This window comes from Rousettus aegyptiacus, unplaced genomic scaffold, assembly GCF_014176215.1.
Source record: "Rousettus aegyptiacus isolate mRouAeg1 unplaced genomic scaffold, mRouAeg1.p scaffold_m13_p_5, whole genome shotgun sequence".
NCBI lineage: Eukaryota > Metazoa > Chordata > Mammalia > Chiroptera > Pteropodidae > Rousettus > Rousettus aegyptiacus.
The window spans coordinates 21,403,000-21,425,241 of record NW_023416308.1 but is presented as its reverse complement, the minus strand read 5'-3'; the positions used below and the strand labels follow the sequence as shown (position 1 = coordinate 21,425,241).

The window sequence follows — 22,242 nt, the reverse complement described above, 5'->3', positions numbered from 1 at the left end:
AGAACCACTGAGGTAGAGCATCAAATGTCTTTTCTTTTTGCCATTCGCCCAGGTTTCTGGGTTTCTTACTGTAAACTGAGGTTTCTTTTTTGCTTTCTAAGCAAATATCTATGCACTTCTGTGAGTCTACATGTCCTGTGTCAGCAGTTGAGGCTAGGAGGCATGATGGAGAAGAAGTGAAACTTCGTTGTGTTGTACCACAGAAAGTCAGATCATGCTAGTAATCATCCACTGTGCAAACTTGGAAAGTATTTTAAGCCAAAGAACTCTTTTTTCTAATGAAAATATATGGAGAAATGCGATTTGAAAATCGTTAATAGTAGTGTTATTCTAGCTGAAACAGAAGGGGAAGGCTCCAGACCACAGCTCACTGAACCTCACTCTCACTGCTGAAGGACTTGTAAGAATAGTTATAGCTCTGTGTGACAGATTTGAAAACTGCAAATCTATTCCAAATTGTTAAAAGACCAAAGTTCTTGACCTTGGCTGAATTTTCTGTGTGACTTTAAGCAAGGCTCTCTCATTCTCTGATCATAATCGTCTCATTTATAAGTAAGGAAGTTGAATGTTGTATTTGTCAAGAGAATACCTGCAGTAAAAGATAGACTCAAACATGTACAATGGCTCAAATGAAAGAGACATTTATTATGAGGCAGGTATTTCTGAACAGAGGGTGATCCTTTTCCATGTAGTATTAAAGTGACCCATCTCATGTCCCTACCACCACCTTGGACGTCATCACTGATGATGGCAGTGGCATGTTTGCTTCTTAACTGCATTCCACCACACAAGAACTAGTCATGTGACCAATCTAGTTGGAAAGGAGGCTGGGAAATGGAGTTCTTGGCCAGGGTGACTTCTTTCTAGTGACAGCTGTGTATTGTACAAGGGAGAATTTATTTTTGTGGACAGCCAGCTGTTTCTGTCAGAGACATGGTAACCCCTTGGGTCTTTTCTATTCTCTGATTCTAAGTCTAGATTTTCACTGGTCAACCTTAAAGTTAACATAGTGATGTCGGACCCATAAATACTTCTCCTCAAGATAACCCCCATCAAATATACTTAGTAAATTCCTACATTCTAGGCCCCTAAACACAGATTCTTCTGAAACTTAGGCAACTTCCATTTGCTTTTCCTTCTGGAAAAAGGAAACAAGAATAACAATTTTATTGAGCATGGCACATTCACTGAGCCAAAGGTTTTCATAACCATTGTCTCATTGAATCCCCCTGCGATTCTACATGGAAAGGTTTCAGGATTATCATCTCCATTTTGCAGATGTAGAAAATGAGGCTCAGAGAGGTAAAGAGACTTGCCCAAGATCACAAAGCTCATAAGCAAAAGAACCGGGATTTGAACTCAGAGAATCCTACTCTTACTCTCGGGGCCCACTGCACTGTGCAAATGGGTGTGTGTATATGTGTGTGTGTGGTTAAGGTAGGTGTTTTCCTTGAGCTCTATTTCCCCAGGCCTGGGCATAAGGGAAGTGGAAGTGGAAGTGCAGGAATCATTGTCCAAGTCCCTTCAATGGGCCAAACTTGCTAATAATGAGGCAACTGGATGGTTGTCCTGGCCTGAGGAAGCTCAGTATGAGTAAGCCTTATAGCCATTGGCCAGAGAAAAGGAAGAGAATGGTGTGGGAGGACACAGACGTAGGAGTCCTGGATGATGTTGAGGCCTTGACTGGGCTGGGCACATCGTGGGTGCTTAGGGTAATTTCCTGTGTGAATAAACCTACGGAGGAGTGAAACTGTATTAATGGAGAACTTAAAATGAATGAGGCCCAGTTATTGTTCTTAAGCCTTTAAGTAAACTTATAATATATACTTTTATTTATTCACTTAACGAACATTTATTAGCACCTACTATGTGTCTGACACTCTACGAGGCGGAATGATGAAAAAGACAGGATTTCTGCCCTCATGGAACTTTGGAGGAGCTGTAGGGTTTGCAACCATTTTAGAGATGAGGAAAATAAGGCTCTGATTGGTCATGACATTCTCAAGGTTGCTTGATTGGACTAGAACTTGGGGCTCCTAGCTCCCGGTCCAGGACTTTTTCTGTGCCCCCCCCCCCCCGGATGAAGGGGAGGACTTGTGGGGGATGGGGGAAGGGATCCTGTGGGTTGGAAGCTACTTTGTGTTGCTTCTGGACTCCAGGACATGCTGGTTTTAGGCAAAATTAGGAAACTTAGTTAATTTACTTCTCTTTTGGAACCTATGTATTTTTGAAGTGATGGGCATAAACATGGTAGAGAAAGAGTAGAACGTCTTGCTCTGCTGGATGGAACTGAGAGGCGATAGTTCTACATGGGGTTGCCTTAGAGTTCAGGTCCCAGCTCTGCCCTTTGACCTGTAAGGTGGGGACACGATCAGTGCCTACTTCATAGGATTTTTGGTGGGGTTAAATGAGTTAATATACATAAAACACTGAGTACAGCTCATGGTCAGTTCAATGAAGAAGGCATTTCTATTTTTATCCTCAGGAACGTGAGCATTGAAATTCACCTTTGCACTTCTGGGTTGGTGTGGGCATCTGGTTGCTTGTGACCTCGGGTTCTTGGGCTAGAAAAGGCCATGTTGGCCAGTCTCCTGGCTTTATGCCTCACCCCATTGAGAAATCCTGGGATCTGGTGGTGGAGGTGTGTGGGGGTCCTCCGCCTACCATAGACATGCTCTGGAAATCTTGGAAGTACCAGCAGCTGACTCAGCAGTGTGGTCAGCTGCTACTGAGGAAGAATGTTGGAATCAGTTCTGCTTTCTTGAGGTACATGACTTGGGTTCTCTGATCCCAGCCCTGGGCTCGTGCTGAGGGTAACTCTTGTGCAAGGATGTGGGTGAGTGAGCAGTTGATGCAAGAATAAACAGCTAGCATACTCAGTTTTCCCTTCTGGGAATCAGGGGTCAGAGAGACAGGAGAACTGATGTGTATAGCCAGACCTAAGTTCTAGTCTTGGCTTTGGCACCAACCACCTGGGTGAATTTGAGCAAGTCACATAACCTCTTTGGGGCTTCATTTCCTCTTCTAGTTGTTGAGAGAATGGCTGTAGTGCTCAATAAATGTTCTGGAGTGGTGGTTAAGGAAAGGGGATATTCAAAATATAACTATCCCTTGTCATCTGAATTTGTTTGAACAATTGTCAGAATCTGTGAATTTCTGGGTGTGAGATGAAGTAAGAGCTCAGATAGCCAGTGTATGAGTGTCCTGCTGCTGCTGTAATAATCGCCACAAATGTCATGGCTTTAAATGACACAGATTTGTTATCTTATAGTTCTGGAGGTCAGAAGTCCCAAACAAGTTTCACTGGGATAAAATCATGGTGTTGGTAGAGCTGTGCTCCTTCTGGAGGCCCCAGAGAAGAATTCATTCCCTTGCCTTTTTTAGCTTCTAGAGGCTGTCCACATGAGTGGATTCATGGACACTTTTATCATCTTCAAAGCCAGCAGTGGTGGGTTGAGTCTTCTTACACCAAATCATTCTGATTCTCCTGCCTTCTTCTTTTGTTTTTGAAAACCTGTATAATGACATTGGGCCCACCTGGATAATCCAGGATAATCTCCAATTTCAAGATCCTTAATTTAATCACATCTACAAAGTCTCTTTTTTCATGTCAGGTAGCATATTCTCAGGTGCTGGAGGTTAGGACATGGATATCTTTGGGGAGGGAGCATTATTCTGGCTACCATATTGAGGAATATCTCAGATATTAATCTGCATTTATGCATTTCTTGAATTTGGACATTGAGAGTCTAATGGCTGTCCTTGTATTTATAGTTGGCTCAGCAGGTCACTGACCAGTCAGAACGGATGTGGATATAAACAATCAATGATGCTGTACCTGGGAGTATGGGGTGATTGTCAAGCCTAACCAAGGCCCCAGGCTTTGGCATCATTGAAGCTGGATTCAAATCCCTGCTCCACTACTTACAAAATTTGTGGCTGTGAGCAGGAGAGTTTTCTCATATGTGAAATGGGATGGCAACATGCACTCCATAGGGTAATAGGAGGAAATGAGAAAGCCCATGGTAAGTGCTTAGCATGGTACCTGAGACCTAATATAGAGCTCAACTCTAACCAGTGATCCCAGGGTGGTTTAGTTTTCCAGGCTGGGCATCTCTGTGTTGACACTGGTGATTTCCAGACACAAGAACCCTCTGTTTCTGCTCTGGCTTGGGGAGAAGTTCTAGCCTGGCTCATGGACTACAAGGAGCAGAGCAATGTTTTGTCTCCTCAAAGGAAGGGGGTTTATTGTTGAGGATGTGTGTGTTCACTGGTGGGAGTGCAGGTACAAGTTGCCCAGCCAGGGTTGTGTCCAACTAGAAGGTTCTCAGTATCTGAGGTAGCTCCAAGGAGGGGTTATTTTGTCCCACAGCTGTAAGACCCTGCAGCTTTCTGTTCTGCTGTTCAGCGTAGCTCAGTTTTCTCCAATTCTGTGTCTTTCTACTTCGGGCATCGCTATTGATTGCTCCACTCTCTCTCTGAGTTGCCTGTTTAAACATCCCAGAAGAACCACCTTATTGGTTCATTTAGTCCTGCCAGAGTTTTTTCTGGGTCCCTAATGAGGTTCAGGTTTCTCTCTGATGATGGATTAATTCCCTCTCAATTTAGAATTTTCATTTCCTGTAGGCCCAAGAAAGATCTTGAGTTGACATTGAATTGAGTTGACACTGACCTTGACGTTATCTAGTCCAGGGATAGAATTCTATACCTCTCACTCATGAGCCATAGCAGACACCACCAATCCAATCGTGCCTCTCCTTCTAGCTGGACCCAAATGTTTCAGTAATTTCTCTCTGTGTTTCAATTACCAAGGAATGTAGTGGCTCGAAATGACTTCTTTGTTTGCAATTCTGTAATTGGGCAGAATTCTTTAGGAAAGGCCTATCTTTGTTCCATGTAGTATTGGCGGGGTCAGTCAGGGACTGCATTCAGCTGGGAGCTTGACCAGGGCTGGGGCATACAGGATGGCCTCGCATCCTGTGGGGATTTCTGCTGTTTCTCTCCATGTGTCAGGACTGCCCAGATTTCTCTACCTGGAGGTTAAAGGCCCTGGGAGAGTGAAAGCAGAAGCTGCCAGGCCTCTGGAGACATAAGAGTGAAGCTGGCACAGAGTTGCTTCTGCCACATTATCTTGGTCACAGCAAGTCACTTGGCCAGCTCAGATTTAAGAGGAGGAGAAATAGAATCCACCTCTCGATAGGGGGAATGCCATGTGTTTATGAGAGGGGATGATGTTAGAGTCCATCTTTATAGATAATCTAGAAGGTCAAGACACACTTAACATTAAAATCCGATGGATGATAATGATCATCTGAGATAATCATCTGTTATTCCCAAGTGTCTTAGTCCATTTGGGCTGATGTAACAAAATACCAGACACTGGGTGGCTTCTACACAGCAGAAATTCATTATTCATGGTTCTGGAGGCTGGAAGTCTGAGATCAGGATGCCAGCGTAGTTGGGTGAGGGTCTTCTTCTGGGTCGTAAACTTCTTAATGTGTCCTCAAAATGGAGCTAGGGATCTCTATGGGGTCTCTCTTATAAGGACACTAATTCCATTAATAAGAGCTCCACCTTAATGACATATTTACTTCCCGAAGGCTCCCCCTCCTAATACTATCATATTGGGGATTAGGACTTTAACATATGGATTTGGTGTGGGGAGGCACAAGCATTCAGACCATAGTACTGAGCTAGTCCTCATTTTTACTTTTCAGGTGGGAAAAGTGAAGCTCAGAAAATAAGAAGGACTTGTTTAAAGGAGTATGGGAAGGGAGGGAGGGAACTGGGATAGATCTTCCATGCACTCCACAAACATTTACTAAACACCTACTGTGTGCGAGGAGTGTGGGATACAAAGAGAGAAGCCCTGTCATCGGGGGCTTCCAGTTGAGCTCAAAGACAGATGTGTAAGCAGAGTGGGGTTCGTCTAACTAGAAGGTTGATTTTAACGGCAGTGTGCACAGGGGTCAATTTCTCTTGGCTCAAATTTCCCATGATGATTTCATCCATTATTCGTTCATTTTGACTGGATATTCATTGTTAAATACACTTGAATTAATGCCTGACTGGTGCATGCAGTGTGCAAGGTACTACAGCACCAAAGGGAGGGTAGCTTTGATTGGGGAAGTCAGGAAATAAACTCGAGAAGGAAGCATGTATTTGAGTTAGTTCCAAGGATGAGTTGGCCTTGAGTGCATGAAGAAGTTGGCTAGAAATAAAAGATATTTCAGGCAGGGAGAATGAGCAGAGATTTAGAGGCCTGATGAGTAGGGGATGCCTGGTGTGGTGGGCAGAAGCAAGGAGCAGCCAGAGGGAGTCTGGATGCTCTACAAGGCCTTGAATGTCTCATTCTATTTTCCAGGTAGTCCAATACACCCTATTTCACCAGAACAACATCCTGTTGTTCCCCTACCTTACAGTCTCAAAACTCAGTGCTTAAACTTGAACATTTGGACAATGAAAGATTTCAGACAATCTCAAACTAATTGAGTTTGAAATTCCAACTTGGCAGAGGGCATGTCAAGTTTGTGCCTTTATCTCTGTGTTGTCAAGTCCATAAACTAACTCAAACAAGGGAATGTTTGTACTGGTGGCTGTTTTGCCTGAATGCTGGGTCCCCTCTCCTACCATGCCCAGGACTTGCTGACAGAGGTAGGCACAGGTTGGAGGAAAATGAGGTGTTTCCTTCAAGGTTAAAGATCATGGATTTCGGGTGGCACTTGTGGTTGGCCTGTGACATGTTTACAGCTGAGACAGACTTTGCCACCACCTGTTGAGCCAGGCTGGGCATTTTAAGGGTCCACAGTTCTCCCAGTGGTGGGGTATGTGGGGTGGCTGACGTCAAGAGCTGGTCTTTGGGGAGTACGGGCAATTTTCAGGCTCTTTTATGAGAGACTGAACTCACAGGGGACCTCTTCAACTGTCAGGGATTTAGGTCACCAAGATAAAGGGTGTCCCTTGAATGAGAATGGTATGGCCACCCAGTGGGGAGAAGCAGAAACTCTGCCGACTCACAGACCTGTTTTAAAACCCATTTCTGTGGCTTGCTGGCTGTGGGGCCTCAAAATGGTCACTTGACCTCTCTGAGCCTCAGTTTTCTCTACTGTAAACTTTAATCATAAAAGAGTTTTCCTCATAGGAATGGTGGTGAGCGCCTTCCATGACATCATGTGTAGCATAGAATTGGGGTTGAAAACCAAAATGTGAGGGGCCCGGCTCTGTGGTGCGGGAACTGTGGAGACCAGGAGTCCTGAGCCATGAAAGGCTAAGGAATGCCAGTTGAGGATGGTGCCAGAGTCATAGCTTCGTCCAAGCTTTCCCTTGCTTCCTGTGTTGGCCTGAAAACATGGCAGCAACTGGGTGGAGATCTTGGATCGTTAGCCTCGCATCTCCTGGGGGAAATCAGGGCCTGTCTGGACTAAATGGGCCTTTCTGTTTCTCTCTCTCCTCCTGTGAAAAGCCTCAGACATGAAAGAAATCAGAAACAGGGCTCTGGGGAAGGGCAGGGCCGGCTTCCCGGAGTCCGACTGGGTAATGCCCCTCACTTTCGCACCACCGATTCCTGGCGGGCTTGGGGACGGGTGTTCATCAGGTTGGGGCCCTGGTTCTCCTCCCTGTCCTCCTGGGCTGGCCACTGATCCAGGCTTTCTACTCGCTCCATATTCATGGCCCTCTCCCAGCTCTGGCACTCACATTTTCCAGGGGGCTGGGAAGCCAGCAGAGCCTCACTTCATCCTTTTAAAAGTCTTTTGTGTTGCTTCCACAGCCTGAAGGGACAGGTGTCCTGGCTGGGCTTCTGCCCACTCCTACTTCTCGCTATCTAGGCAAGCCTTCTGGAGCCACTCACTCCTCTCCAAACCATCACAGCAGACTCATCAGAAACATGGGAGGTGGGGCAAATGTTCTACTTTACAGCCAAGAAAACTAAGGCCCAAAGAGAGGAAACGTGCTATATATATATATATTTTTTTTTGGTCAGCCGACCTCCATTTCTGCCTTTGAAATGCGTCCCCCTTCCCTGTGGCATTAGCTGTTTGCTCTTTGGTGGGGCTTGCAGCTTAATTTTTGAAGTCAGACATACCTGGGTTTGATTTCTGTGTCGATGACCAGCTGGGTGATATCCGGTCGGCTACTCTCTCTGTCTCATTTCCCGCCTTGTAAATGAGAGTGATGACAGATCTGCCCCGAGTTGTGCAATGAGGATTAAATGAAATCATCCTTGTAAAGGGCTTCAGTTAGGCCCCTGAAAAGGGAGCAGGCCTTAGACTTCTGGGTCCTTAAAACAAGATGGGGTACATGCAAAGTTCTGGGTATATATTTTTTGAAGTGAGATTGAAGTCTTTTTTTAATCTAAATTTTCAATTATAGTTGACATTCGATATTATTTTATATTAGTTTCAGGTGTTCAGCATAGTGGTTAGACATTACATAATTTACAAAGTGGTCCCTCAATTAGTTTAGTACCCATCTGGCACTATCCATAGTTATTACAATGTTATCGACTATTCTTTATACTGTGCTGTACATCCCTTTGACTGTTTCATAACTACCAATCTGTACTTTTTAATCCCTTCACCTTTTTCACTCACCTCCCCAACTCCCCTCCCATCTGGCAACCATCAATTTGTTCTCCGAATCTATGAGTCTGTTTCTGTTTTGGTTGTTCGTTTATTTTGTTCTTTAAATTCCACATAAAAGTGAGAGAATATGGTATCTGTCTTTCTTGGTCTGACTTACTTCACTTAGCATAATACCTTCTATGTCCACCCATGTTGTTGCAAATCATAAGGTTTCATTCCTTTTTTATGGCCAAGTAATATTTCATTGAATGTATGTATCATTTCTTTATCCATGTCTTGGCTGTTGTTAATAGCACTGCAGTGAACATAGTGGTGCATATATCTTTGTGAATTAGTGTTTTCGATTTCTTTGAATAAATACCAGAAGTGGACTTATTGGGTCATAAAGTAGTTCCATTTTTATTTTTATTTTTTTTGAGGAAAATCTACACTGTTTTCCCCAGTGGCTGCCCCAATTTTCATTCCCACCAGCAGTGCACAAGGGTTCCCTTTCCTCTTCGCCAACACTTGTTGTTTTTTGACTTAATGATAGTTATTCTGACAGGTGTGAGGTGATATCTCATTGTGGTTTTAATTTGCATTTTTCTGATTATGAGTGATGTTGAGCATCTTTCATATGTCTATTGTCTATCTGTATATCTGTACGTCCTCGTTGGAGAAATGTCTATTCAGGTTCTCTGCCTATGTTTTAGTTGGATTGTTTTGTGTGTGTTTGTGCATGTGAGTTGAATGAGCTATTCATAAATTTTGGATATTAATCCCTTATTAGGTGTATCACTGACAAATATCTTCTCTCATTCAGTTAGTTGTTTGTCTTTTTATTTCGTTGATGGTTTCCTTTGCTGTGCAAACACTTTGTTTGATGTCATCCCATTTGTTTATTTTTCCTTTTGTTTCCCTTGCCCAAGGAGGTATATCAGAAATATCACTAAGAACAATGTCAGAGAGTTTACTGCCTACATTTTCTTCCAGGGGTTTTATGATTTCGGTTCTTACATTTAAGTCTTTGATCCATTTTGAGTTTATTCCTATATGTGGTGTAAGAAGGTGGTCCAGTTTCTTTTCTTTCTTTCTTTCTTTCTTTCTTTCTTTCTTTCTTTCTTTCTTTCTTTCTTTCTTTCTTTCTTTCTTTCTTTCTTTCTTTCTTTCTTTCTTTCTTTCTCTCTTTTTTACATTATCTGTCCAGTTTTCCCAACACTATTTGATGTATGTTATCCCCTTGTATATCCTTGCCACCTCTGTTATAGACTAAATGACCATATAGGCTTGGGTTTATTTGTCTATTCTATTCCATTAATCTATGTGTCTATTTTTATGCCAGTATCACACTGTTTTGATTACTATTGCCTTGCAATATAGTTTGATATCAGGTAGAGTGATATCTCTAGCTTTGTTCTTTTTTCTCAAGATTGCTGTGACTTCTGTGGTTCCATATAAATTTGAGGATTATTTGTTCTAGTTCTGTATTGGTATTGGTATTTTGATAGGGGTTGCACCAACACTATAAATTGCTTTGGGTAGTATGGATGTTTTAATGATGTTGATTCTTCCTACCCATGAGCACGGTATATGCTTCCATTTATCTGTATCTTCGGTTTTTTTCTTCAATGTCTTATAATGTTTTGACAGGTCTTTTACCTCCTTGGTTAAATTTATTCCTAGGTTTTTTTTTTTTTTGATGCAGTTCTGAATGAGATTCTTAATTTCTCTTTCTGATAATTTGTTATTGGTGTATAAGTGTGGAAACTATTTCTGAATATTAATTTTGTATCCTGCTACTTTACTGAATTCATTTTTCAGTTCTAATAGGTTTTGGTGGAATCTTTAGGGTTCACTATATATAGTGTCATGTCATCTGCAAATAATGACAGTGTTACTTCTTTCTTTCTAATTTGGATGCCTTTTTTTCCATTTCTTGTCTGACTGCCGTGGCTAGGAATCCAGTACTATATTGAATAAAAGTGGTGAAAATGAACATTCTTGTCTTGTTCTTGATTTTAAGAAAAACACTTTAAGGTTTTCATCATTGAATATGATGTTAGCTATGGGTTTGTCGTATATGGCCTTTATTATGTTCAGGTATGTACCCTTTTTATTCCAACTTTGCTGAGAGGCTATGTATTTTATCATAAATGGGTTCTGGATTTTGTCAAATGCTTTTTCTGCATCTATCAATATGATCATATGATTTTTATCCTCCATTTTGTTCATGTGGTATATCGTGTTAATTGATATTAACCAACCTTGCATCCCAGGAATAAATCCCACTCAATCATGGTGTATGATATTTTTAATGCATTGCTGAATTTGGTTTGTTAATATTTTGTTGAGGATTTTGCTTCAATGTTCATAAGGGATATCAGCCTACAATTTTCTTTTTTTTGTATTATCTTTGTCTGGTTTTAGAATCCGGGTGATAAGAGCCTCATAAAATGAGGTTTAGAGCCTTTCATCTTCTTGAATTTTTTGGAAAGCTTGAGAAGGTGTTAATTCTTTGACTGTTTGGTGAAATTCACCTGTGAAGCCATCCAGCCCAAGACTTTTGTTTGTTAGCAGTTTTTTGATTACTGATTCAATTTCGTTAGTAGTAATCAGTTGGTTCAGATTTTCTGTTTCTTTTTGATTCAGTCTTGGAAGATTGTATGTTTCTAGGAATTTATTTATTTCTTCCAGATTGTCCAATTTGTTGGCACATAATTGCTCATAGTATTTTCTTATAACCCTTAGTAGTTCTGTGGTGTCAGTTGTTACTTCTCCTCTTTCGTTTCTGATTGCATTTATTTGGGTCCTCTCTTTTTTTCTTGATGAGTCTAGTTAAAAGTTGATCAATTTTGTTTATCATTTCAAAGAACCAACTCTTGGGTTCATTGATCTTTTGTATTTTTTTATTCCAGTTTGTTTGTTTTAGCTTTGATCTTTATTATTTCCTTCCTCTTACTCACTTTGGGCTTTGTTTGATATTCTTTTTCTAGGTCCTTTAGGTGTAAATTAGGTTATTTACTTGAGATTTTTCTTGTTTGTCGAGGTAGGCCTGTATTATTATGAATTTCCTTTTAGGACTGTTGATGCTGTGTCGCATAGACTTTGAGTTATTGCGTTTTTGTTTTCATTTGTCTCACAGTATCTTTAGACTTCTTTCTTGATCTCACTTTTAACCCATTCATTGATTAGTAGCATGTTATTTAACCTTCATGTGTTTGCATGTTTTTCAGGTCTTTTTTTTTATTTTTTTGTAATTGATACTGTTGTGGTCGGAGAGATTCTTGACATGATTTCAGTCTTCTTAAATTTATTAAGACCTGTTTTGTGACCTAACATGTGGTCCATCTTGAAAATGTTCTGTGTGTGCCTGAAAAGAATGTATATTCTGCTGCTGTGGGGTGAAATGCTCTAAAAATATCAATTAAGTTCATCTAGTCTAGCGTGTCACTTAAGGCTGCTGTTTCTTTGTTGATGTTTTGTCTGCAAATCTGTCCATTGGTGTCAATGTGACGTTAAAGTCCTCTGCTATGACTATATTACTGTTGATCTTTTTCTTTATGTCATTTAATACTTGCTTTGCATATTTAGGTGCTCCTACATTGGGTGCAGAAATGTTTACAAGGATAATGTTCTCTTGTTGTATTGATCCCATTATCATGAAATGTCCTTCTTTGTCTCTCATGTTAGCCTTTGTTTTAAAGTCTATTTTGTCTGAGATAAGTATTGCTATCCCAGCTATTTTTTTTTTCATTTCCATTTGCATGAAATATCTTTTTCCATTTCTTTACTTTCTGTCTGCATGTGTCTTGATCTGAAGTGGGTCTCTTGTAGATAGCATAGATATGGGTGTTGCTTTCTTATCCATTCACCTACTCTATCTTTTTTGATTGGAGCACTTTATCAATTTACATTTGAAGTGATTGATAGGTACATAGTTATTGCCATTTTATTATTCATCTTTATGCCCCATCCTCTTCTTCATAAAGAAGTCCCTTTCACATTTCTTATAATACTGGTTTGGTGGTAATAAATTCCTTTAGTTTTTTTCTGTCTGGGAAGTTCTTTATTTCTCCTTCAATCTTAAATGATAGCCTTGCTGGGTAGAGTAGTCTTGGTTGTAGGTACTTGCTTTTCATCACTTTGGATATTTTGTGCCAATCCCTTCTGGCCTGGAAAGTTTCTATTGAGAAATCGGCTGATGATCTTATGGGAGCTCTCTTGTAGCTAACTAAAGGCTTTTCTCTTATTGCTTTTAAGATTCTCTCTTTGTCTTTAATTTTTGTCATTTTAATTATGATGTGCCTTGGTGTAGGCTTCTTTGGGTTCATCTTGTCCATCTCGTTTAGGACTCCCTGACTCCCTAGAGTGGGATTTGCCCCATTAGGCTCTGGAGCCTGCTGAGATCATCTTTTGGGAGTGCTGCTTGTGGGGCTAAATGGGTGGTGTTCTGTTGTGGTCTGAAGCTGGCCACTGGGTGTGTTGGTTTTAGGTCTTCCTGGGAGGGGCTCCTGTGCCAGTCAAGCTCAGCTGCTGTTTGTGACTGGCTTGGGGCTACCTGGTAGAAGCTACATAGAAATTCGCAGTTGGTCACTGCCTGTGCTGGACCTGGAGGCAGATGGGAGAGGCCATGCTATGAACCGAGGCTGGCTGCCATCAGTACCAGGCCTGGGGTGGCTTGGGAAAGGGCCCAGGCACTCAAAGGTCTGCTGTCACCTGCTGGCTTCCTGTATGTCTCAGGCACTGAAAAAGCTTCTGAGTGGTGCATGGGTTGGGAGGGGTGGAGTCTCAGGGAGTCACCAAAGCAGAGTGAGCAAAGTATACCATGACAATGCAGGTTCCCACTTGGCTATGCTGGAGGAGGGCTCAACATAGGAAAGAAGATTGCTCAACACAGGGTTAATGAGGCTGTCTCTCCAGCCCTCACCCTAAAGCCATACAACTCAGTCTTCCCCGTACATCTCTGGCACCTCCTGAGACCCTGTCCCTTGACTAGAGCCCGGGGTACGTATCTGGGAGTGAGAGTCTGTGTGTGGGCCCTTTAAGAGGATGTCTGAGTTTCCCGCAGCCTTTTGTTTCATCTAGCGGGTGGAATCTCCACTGATTTTCATAGTCAGGTGTTGTCGGTGTTCCTCTTTCTGGCCCTGGTACTCCGAGTTGGGGAGCCTGCTCGGGGCTGGGACCCCTCACTCTTCAAGGGGAACCTCTGCAGCTGAGCTATCCCCCCTGGTTCTCACATAGATGTGGGAGCAGCTCGTTTTACATGTCCACCCCTCCTACTAGTCTTAAGGTGGCTTATTCTTTATATTATTAGTTATAGGTCTTCTGTTCAGCTAGTTTTCAGGCGGTTCTCCAGGCTGAATGTTCTATAATTTAGTTGTAATTTTAATGTAGTCATGGGGCAAGCACAACATTTACCTTCTCTGTCATCTTGACTGGAACTCCTGACTGCTCGAGACTGAATTCTTTAAATGCCCCCTTCCACTCAACCCCCAACCTGTTAGCAGCCATATTTTCCTGTCTAGAATGGGGCTCAGAGACTGAAGCTCAGAAAAGTTAGTTGGTTGCCTAAGGCCACACAGCTCATAACGAAGGGAGACAGACCCCTGACACCTAGCCCTATGCTTTCCTGTACAGCACAAAAGCTATTCCTATTCTCCTGGCCCCCTTTTCCAAAGCCCACCTTCCTTCCTCTTCTGTGATTTCCAGGCTTTTCCACTTTACCTAGGCCACAGAACCTCCCTACTCCAATTAGGGCTATCTCATATCAATCAAAATTTATCGGTCTCATGCCCCATTCCCTCAGGAGCCTGTTCTCATCCAGTTGAAAACCAAAGTAATCAACACTTTCACCCTGAGATGCTTGCAGCTGATGATGGCTTGCAGGACTGGGAGTTTGTGAGCATGGCACCTTAAGCCAGCAGAGAGTGTTCGTGGTGGTGGATGCTCAGGCACTGTAAACATAAGGAGACTTTTGGCCAGGGATCTCCCTACACGAAAGCAAGCAGCAGCCTCCCCTGCCACTGGACCTGAGGACAGGAAGTTACTGAGTCGATTCCATACGAGAAGTTTGTAGTGCCAACTTCCTCACACTTCCACTTAGGCCATTCTCTTCCTCCCTGTGCTTGTAGATGGAGTGGCCGGAATTGGGTTGAACTTTTTCTTTTCTTTTCTTTCTTTTTTTTTTTTCTTTTGTAACAAAGTTACGTATCAGCAGAGCTCAGAGAAACAGTGCAGGCTGTGGAGGCAAGTGTCGCAATCTAGGCACACCCCCTGTCTGCACTGCCCACTTGACTGCCTGCTGCTTTCTCACAGAGCCTGGGGACAGATTTGGTAACTCTGGCTGTGTCCTGTGTCCTGGATAAGGAGCCTGGGGTCCTTGTTACCCTCTGCTGAACTGGTAAAACTATCTTCTCACTCATGGGCACCGCTTACTTCTTCTTGTAGGGACTAGAGGGTGCACTGGAGAGGACAGGGTAGTGCTGGCTGAGTCGGTGTGGGGAGAAGCACATCTCATCGAAGTGTGCTTGGGGAGGCAGGATGGTGGGATGCTCAGAGTTTCTGGAGTCCAACTTCTCGGCTTCCAATTCCTTGACTTCCTAGCTAAGCGGGCTTGGTTTTCTCATCTGTAAAATGAGAAATGATACTACCTCACAGAGTTTTTGAGGTGAGGACAGGGGAAGATAAATCTAGGGGAGGCACATTTTGTTTTACACTTTTTAACAGTTTGATATTTTTGATTTAAAGGAAAGAATCTGGAATTAGGGAAGTTGGAATTGGGCCTCCGCACAGGGAACCTGCTCAGCTCGGGCCGAGCGCTCAGTAAGTGTGTGATGTTAGCTGTTTTGTCACCGGCTGGGTCTGTCTCTAGTGATGGGGCGAATCGGGCGAGAGGTTCTGCCACCTTCTGCCTTCTCGCTGTGGCACGTTGGGCAGTCATTTCACCTTTGTTGGGAGGTGTGTTCTTGAAAACTGGAACTGCGTCAGCAGCCTCTCAGGTGGTTGTGAGGATGCAGGGGTGACATCCAAGGTGCCCCTGGCCCAGGCAGTGATAAGTTTCTGGAACCTTCTGAAAGACTTCTCTGGATGTCATCTGGCTCCACCAAGAGTATTAGTGGCCAGCTTGTTTCTTCTCGAGGGTGCGATGGAAATTCTGAGGGCATCTTCAGTAACTCAAGTTCTTTGGGGACTCCGAAGCTCATGGGGTCCTGAGCTATCCCTTCAACCTGGGGTGCAGAGCAAGGCCACAGTGAGGAGCCAGGTCCAAGGCTGGTTGGTGGGCCCCTGTCTTCTCTACGCACTGCCTGCTCCTGCAACCCCTTCTCTTCTCCCTCTTCCCTCTGCCTTCCTTTCTTCTGTAGTCAGTGCTCTGAGCCAGCTGTCATCTTCCAGAGCTTGAGTGGAACATCTTTGGGCAAAACTAAGCACTTATCCATCCCCAGTAGAAGGGTCCTCGAGGCCCCAGGTGCTGGCTGGGTTCTTGGTGGCTTCCTCCCTCTGGGAGCTGGCTGTGTTCAGAGGTAATTCCTCAACCGTAAGGTAGGAGTGGTAATCAGGGCTGTCAGGTGGCTGGGGCGAAGTGAGGGAGATGAAGGACCCTGAGGGCTGACAGTGATGGTTCGCATGGCTCGGCAGGCATCTCGGTGGTTTCCAGAGTCTTTGATCTTGGCTCCGCACTGCAGGGGCAGGGGCTTTTGGAAATATGCGCCAGCAGAGAAGCAGGGAGGAGAGAGACAAAGTCTTCTCTGTCAGCCACTTGGGACCCGCCCTTGGGGAGGCGAGGTGGGAAGAGGTGAGTGCTGTAAAGAGGGAGAAGATAACTCCTGCTTGGTGGCACCCTGTTACTGGCCAGGATTTATTTCATGGCAAGGAGTGGAAGGTTATTTCGGAACCTTTCCTGAGGGGCCGGGAAGGCTAGGACCACTTCACCGAGGGGAGAGGTTTCTCCAAACCCTGGGTGTGTGATCAGTGCTTTATTTGGAAGCAGAATGAAAGCAGAAAACAACTTTGAGTTGGTGGCTGCTTGGGGCTGCTCATCACCCCCATGCTGGATCCAGAACTTGGCTCCTTACTGGCTTAGGCTCCAGCCTCTGAGATCAGGGACAACACTGGAAACCTGCCAGCTGGCCTGTCATTGTCCTTTTCTCTATGGAGCCTGCCTCCTCCAGTCTGACTGGCTTCTTTTCTGGGAATGCCCAGGGTCCAGCTTTACCCTTTGGGGTTGATGAGGAGCCTTGGGCATAAACCTGCCTTCCTCATGTTGTAGATAGTTTCATTCACCTGCAGAATTCATTCCTGATCCCTGATCCCCACAATGGTCCTGCGAACTATTGTTATTTACCTTTGATAAATGTGGAAACTGAGGACCAGGAGTTGGAACAGCTGGTGAAACTGGGTTAAGAACCAAGTTTCCATGACTTCCTGTAAAACTTGATACCATAGACATGGCCCTGGCTCTGTGGAGATTGATGATCTAAGTGGCTCTGAAACATTTTCTTGATGGAGTAAAAGAGAGCATTGCCAATAGAAAGGGGTGGGGCTTAAAACTTGCTTGCTCATAATAAATGATAGGGCTTGAGAGCCCCAGATACTATTAAGGATAAGTGAAAAATGATACACAGAATGATTGATTATAACATTATAACACATACATAATGCTCAATTGTAACTGTAAGGGACTGGAAACAAGCCAAATACCCACCCCCAAGAGACTGGTTAAGTAAATGGTGGCAAATCTGACATGGGATACTATGCAGATATCACAAAGGTTAGATGCTTTTTTTATATGCTGATAGGAAATCATCTCCAAGATATATCGCTAGGTAAGAAAGACAAGTTGCAAAATTGCGTGTGTAGTGTATTACCTTTTATGCAAAACAGGAATGAAATTAGGATATACATTTGTGTTTGCCTAGAGAAACTCTGGAAGGAGACATGAGAAACTAAGAAGGGTTGATGGGTGCAGCGAGGAGTGGGTGGGTGGTGGCAGAGTAGACATAAGAATTTGCATTGTAACTTTTTTATAATTTTCGATTGTCTAGAATATCACCAATTAGATGGAGTTGTGTTGCCCAGACAAAATTTTAAATTAAAAGAGCCAAATCAGAATTGCGAATAGGTACCCATGAGGCTAATACTAAGCGCTATTATGAAGTATCATTGTAAACTCTAATGTTCACGGCCTTCATCGCCATTATCTCTTTGACCATCATATGAACACATTTGGGGTTTTAAACCTAGCTTTACCCAACTCCAGCTTCTTCAACGTCGCAGGAGAAGGTTCCTTTCAGCCCACTTCGAACCAGCCTGAGAGGGTCTTGTTTGGGGTTTATGCAGGGCCCACCTCTCTCTCCAGTATCCACGTCATCCTGGTGCCTGGGATGTGTTCCTGTGGCCCCCTGTGGGTGGTCCACCTATTGTCTCACAGTGGACTAGCCATATCATTCCAAGAAAACCCTTGAACCCTTGGTGAAGCGTTTGCAGGAAAACCATATGTTGTCGTGGGCTCATATCCAATGGAGAGAGAGAACCTCTAGAGAAGATATTGACTGAAAACTGATAGGGCTTTTAACCAGTCTTTTCCCTGCCAGGACCTCTCTAAGCACTGCCCTGACCCTGCCACCAAATTGGTTGTGTGTTGAAAAACACTAACCATTTCCTGTTAATATTAACCAAAGACACTGACAAGCTCCCATCACATATTCTGGTCAGCGTGCAGTAACCAGCTAGCACGAAGCTCTGTCTTTCCATCTCAGAGCAAGGGCCCCTCGTATTTCTACTGGAGTCACACCTGGCCCCTCGCTCTTCAGGAATTTTGGAAATACCCCGGGGCCACCCTTACTATACTCCTAGACATGTGTGGAAATAAACAGAAAACGCCCCACACCCTCTGCTCTCCAAGCTGCTTTGGGCCTCCTCAGAAGGATGACCATTCATGAGGCTGCTTCTCTGCCCGCTCTTCCCCTTCCTCTTTGTCTCTCCGTCTCTGAGTTTTTCGTATCTGCACTGCCTTGGTCTTCACTCTCCGCTCTTGCAGTATTGCTGCTTCCGTCACTCTCTCTGTCATTGTGTCTCTGTTTCTGTCCTTCTCTCTCTTCTGGATTCCTACCTGTCCTTGCTCCTCTCCCCCAATTTCTCTGCCTCCTTTTCCCTTCGTTTGCTCCACTGCCCTTCTGTCCTCCCATTTCGTTCTGTCTGTCGCGTGGTGTCATCCTCCATTCCTTCTGCCCTCTCTCTGTGCCCCTCTCAGCTTCCCTCCTCGCCGCTGAGATCACTGCCTCCCCCTCCATCAAGCCCCTGCCCTCCTGGGGCCTAGAGTGAAGAGGACTCTTCTCTCAAATCCCCCAGCACTGAGGGGCAAGGCCAGCTTCGTGGACATGTGACCAGGGCAGCCACACAAGCCTCAGAAGGGCCTGTGCTGGGCTTAATGCTCTATAGCTGCTGTCTTGAAATTCGTAATATTCTCTAAATAAGGAGCTCACATGTTCACTTTGCCCCAAGCCCCACAACGTATGCAACTGTTTCCACTGAGGGTTGTGAATTTCCTGGGAAGAAACATGCTGGGGCCGAGCTGCAGGGTCCACTTTCCAGTCTTGCTTCTGCTCCTCCTCCACCCAATAGAAAGTGACACCTAGACGTACCTCGAGCCTTCCAAGACGCTCTCAGGAGGTGGTTGTCCTTCAGCAACAGAACGTAGTGGCCAGGTTCACTCCCAGGTTACAGTTGAGAGGAACCTGGGCTCATGGAGGACAAGTCACCTGCCCAAGGGCCTACGGCTCATGAGCCTGGACAGAAGAAAGCTGACTCTGAAATATGGGCATTTGGGCTGAAACCACAGGGGCCTCAGCAGGCCCCTCTTTTATCTGTGAGCTAAGGCTCAGTCTTTACTTACATCTATGGATTAGAGGTGAAGAGAGTAGCCGTGCCTGTGCCAACAAGTGTCTAAAGTCTGGAAAATTCCTGATGTAGGTGCCTAGCATATGGCCACCTTCTTAAATAATAGCCTGGGCCTCTCTGAGTCTCAGTTTCCGCATCTGCCAATGAGGATCAACAGGGCCCTTATGAGAATTTAAGGACACAGGCAAGTGCTCAGCACAGGGCCCAGCATAGGTGGGTGGCTGAGGTCAATATCAGGAGCTTCTATCCCTCCCTCTGGGGCAGAGGAGTGGGTGATCTGTGAGTAGGGAAACCATGTGGTTTCTTATCCAAATGGGGGCACTTTGAGAGTGAAAGGGACTCTCCTAATAAGTATGTTGGGGCAGAAGGTGTAAACCGTCACTCTATGTATGGGTCAGGAGTTCCATGTCAGCATCCTGTTTCCACAGAACATGGTAACAAACAAATGTCAGGGAGTGAGCATAATGATGCCCCAGGCCCGTGGCCAGTTGGTGGAGAACATGGCTGGGTTCTAGCATTTGCTATAGTGAATAGTGTCCTGTTTACCGCTGCTAAAAGCACGAAGATGTCAGTTCAGATAAACAATGTCAAAGAGAGCGCCGTGAAGGCCACCTAGTTCAGGCCCTCTGCTAAATGTTCTAGAAATGTCTTCCGATTAAGCCGGGAATGCATAAACTTGGATGTCTAGACTGAAAGACATAGTCACTCCTTCCCTGGCACATCTAGGGAAAAAAACGTGGCTCTTATTGAACTGCCGTTTGGGGCAATGCCACCGGCTTATGGAGAGGCGTGTTATGTTCAGGCAGTCAGTGTTTGGATGCCTCTTGAAACATCTGGAACCTCAAGGCTGTGTCCACGGTTAGGATGTCACTGAGGATGCCGATCCTCCCCACGCGGACCTCTCGAGAATGCCTTTCTGCTGCTGGCCCTAGGAGAGCTTGTCATTCCCTGGAGGGTTTGTTTTTAGCCAGGGTAAATGGCTTCCCTTTTCCAGACTGGGCGTCTGAGAGTCCGCTGTGTGGCCCACCCATGCTAAGTATTTAGGACATTACTTATCGTCTGCATTTTTCCCCGCAGCCTTGGCTCCGTTTTCTAGCCCCACCCACGTTTCCCTTCCTTCTTTCACTCTCCCTCTTAATTTATGTTCCCCTGGGTCTTTTGAGATTTTTTTTCCCACCTCCTCTCTGGACCAAGCCAATATATAGTCAAATCTGCAAGGACAAAAGACATCCCGTGGCACCCCTGCCCTTCCCAGGGAGAGCGGTCCCACCTGGTAGGGGCCAGCAGGCAAGGGGTTAAGCGTCATACAGAGGAAGTGCTGGCGGGAGGTTGAAGTGCGGAAGTGGCCAGCAGCTGCCAGGGGAAGGGGGTGGTCACTTTGTGGGACTACAGACAACCGAAGCAGGCTGGAGGTGACAGCGGCAGGTTGCTCTAGTTCAGTTTCGCCGAAAAAGGAAGAGCTTTCTAATGACTTGATGGTTTTTTTTTTTTTTTTTTCTAGAAGTTCTGCAGTGGGGATAGGGGGGAAGAAAGAGGGACAACCTGTTCTGGAAAATGGCCGAGCCCAGAGAGAGGTTGTTTCTGATTATTTTATTTCTGAGCATTGACTCGAGGGAGGCCCCAGGTAGAGGCCCCCCACCTCCATTTCTAGGCAACACGAGGACTCTGAAAGGAGATGCGACTTAAGGGCACCCTTCACCGTGTCTGAGTGATGATGACTTAAGCTTGTCTCCCCGCACCACGAAGTAAGCCTGACTCAGCTCCGATTTTTGCCCACTTTGCTTTTTATAGCGTTCCCATGCTTAGCGCAGTGGCTGGCACACCACAGAGATTTGTCAAATTAATTGAATGATAAAACGACAACAACAACAACAACAAAGTTTGTGATGGCAGAGTTGATTCAAACTCGACATTATCTGACTGACTCCAGCAGTAGAGGACACTTTTGCTGGGCTCCGTACATGAAGGGTGACCAACCTGTCTTGATTTGCCTAGAACCTTCTGGTTTGAGCATTGAAAGTCCAGCATCTCAGGACCCCCCTGAACTAGGATGACTGGTTACCTCGTACACCCTGCAGATGTGATCTCATGCACTCTTTCCAGTGACCCACTTTGCAGGTGGGGAGACAATTACGCGACCCAAGATTACTCAGTGAGCAAGAGGCCAGGCTGGCATCTGCGCCTGGCTTTGCCGCAGCTTCGTGGGGCTTGGCTCCCGGCTGCACTGAGCCGCTTTTCTTTTTCTGAGATTTGTGGCAGACTCTTCGATCCTAAAGCCTCTCCAGCAACAGCTTTCAGGATTCTGGAATTTCCTTTGGGCTTCAACCAACTGTTTTTTCATTGAGGGTGGGGAGCAGTTTTCCCAGCAAGACCCTTCCTGGGGCAAGGCTTGAGCTTTTCTTTGGGGAAGGTGACAGTGTGGTGATAGGGTTGAGGGGGAGGGCAGCCTGTCTCTCTTCCCCGGGTGCCTGGGAACAGGGTGGGATCTCACATTCCCTCTGACCTGGTTGCTGGCAGTAGCGCCAGACCTTTCATCAGCTGCCTGGGCTGGAGCCAGAGAATTCCAAGGCACCAGACCTGCCCAAATGCCCCAGGGCGCCTGTGCCTGGGGCTGCTGCCTGGGTGGGGTGCAGGCAGGGCACCTCAGGGCTCCAGAGTCTCTCAGGGGTCCACCTGGCCGTACAAGCCTCTGCAACCTCCTGCCTGCCCTAGAGCCTGGCATGTGTCATCTGCTATCCAGAGGTGGGTGAGTAGGGTCTCTGAGGGCTCTTTGAGGTGGGATTGT

At 45.1% G+C, this 22,242-nt stretch overlaps 1 protein-coding gene across 12 annotated transcripts in view; it reads left to right on the top strand.

Moving 5' to 3' along the window:
- Positions 1–22,242, top strand: part of CMKLR1 (chemerin chemokine-like receptor 1) — a 49,602-nt gene that overhangs the window by 5,631 nt on the left and 21,729 nt on the right. For 3 of the 12 annotated variants that reach the window (XM_016160028.2, XM_016160039.2, XM_016160032.2), the window contains exon 1: positions 12,847–14,961. The exons of 6 other annotated variants lie outside the window; for them this stretch is intronic. The gene's annotated coding sequence lies outside the window, so the exon portion shown is untranslated. Of the gene's footprint in view, positions 1–12,846; positions 22,200–22,242 lie in introns of those variants that run through there. 3 more of the 12 variants (XM_016160034.2, XM_016160033.2, XM_016160030.2) reach the window with 3 other exon arrangements.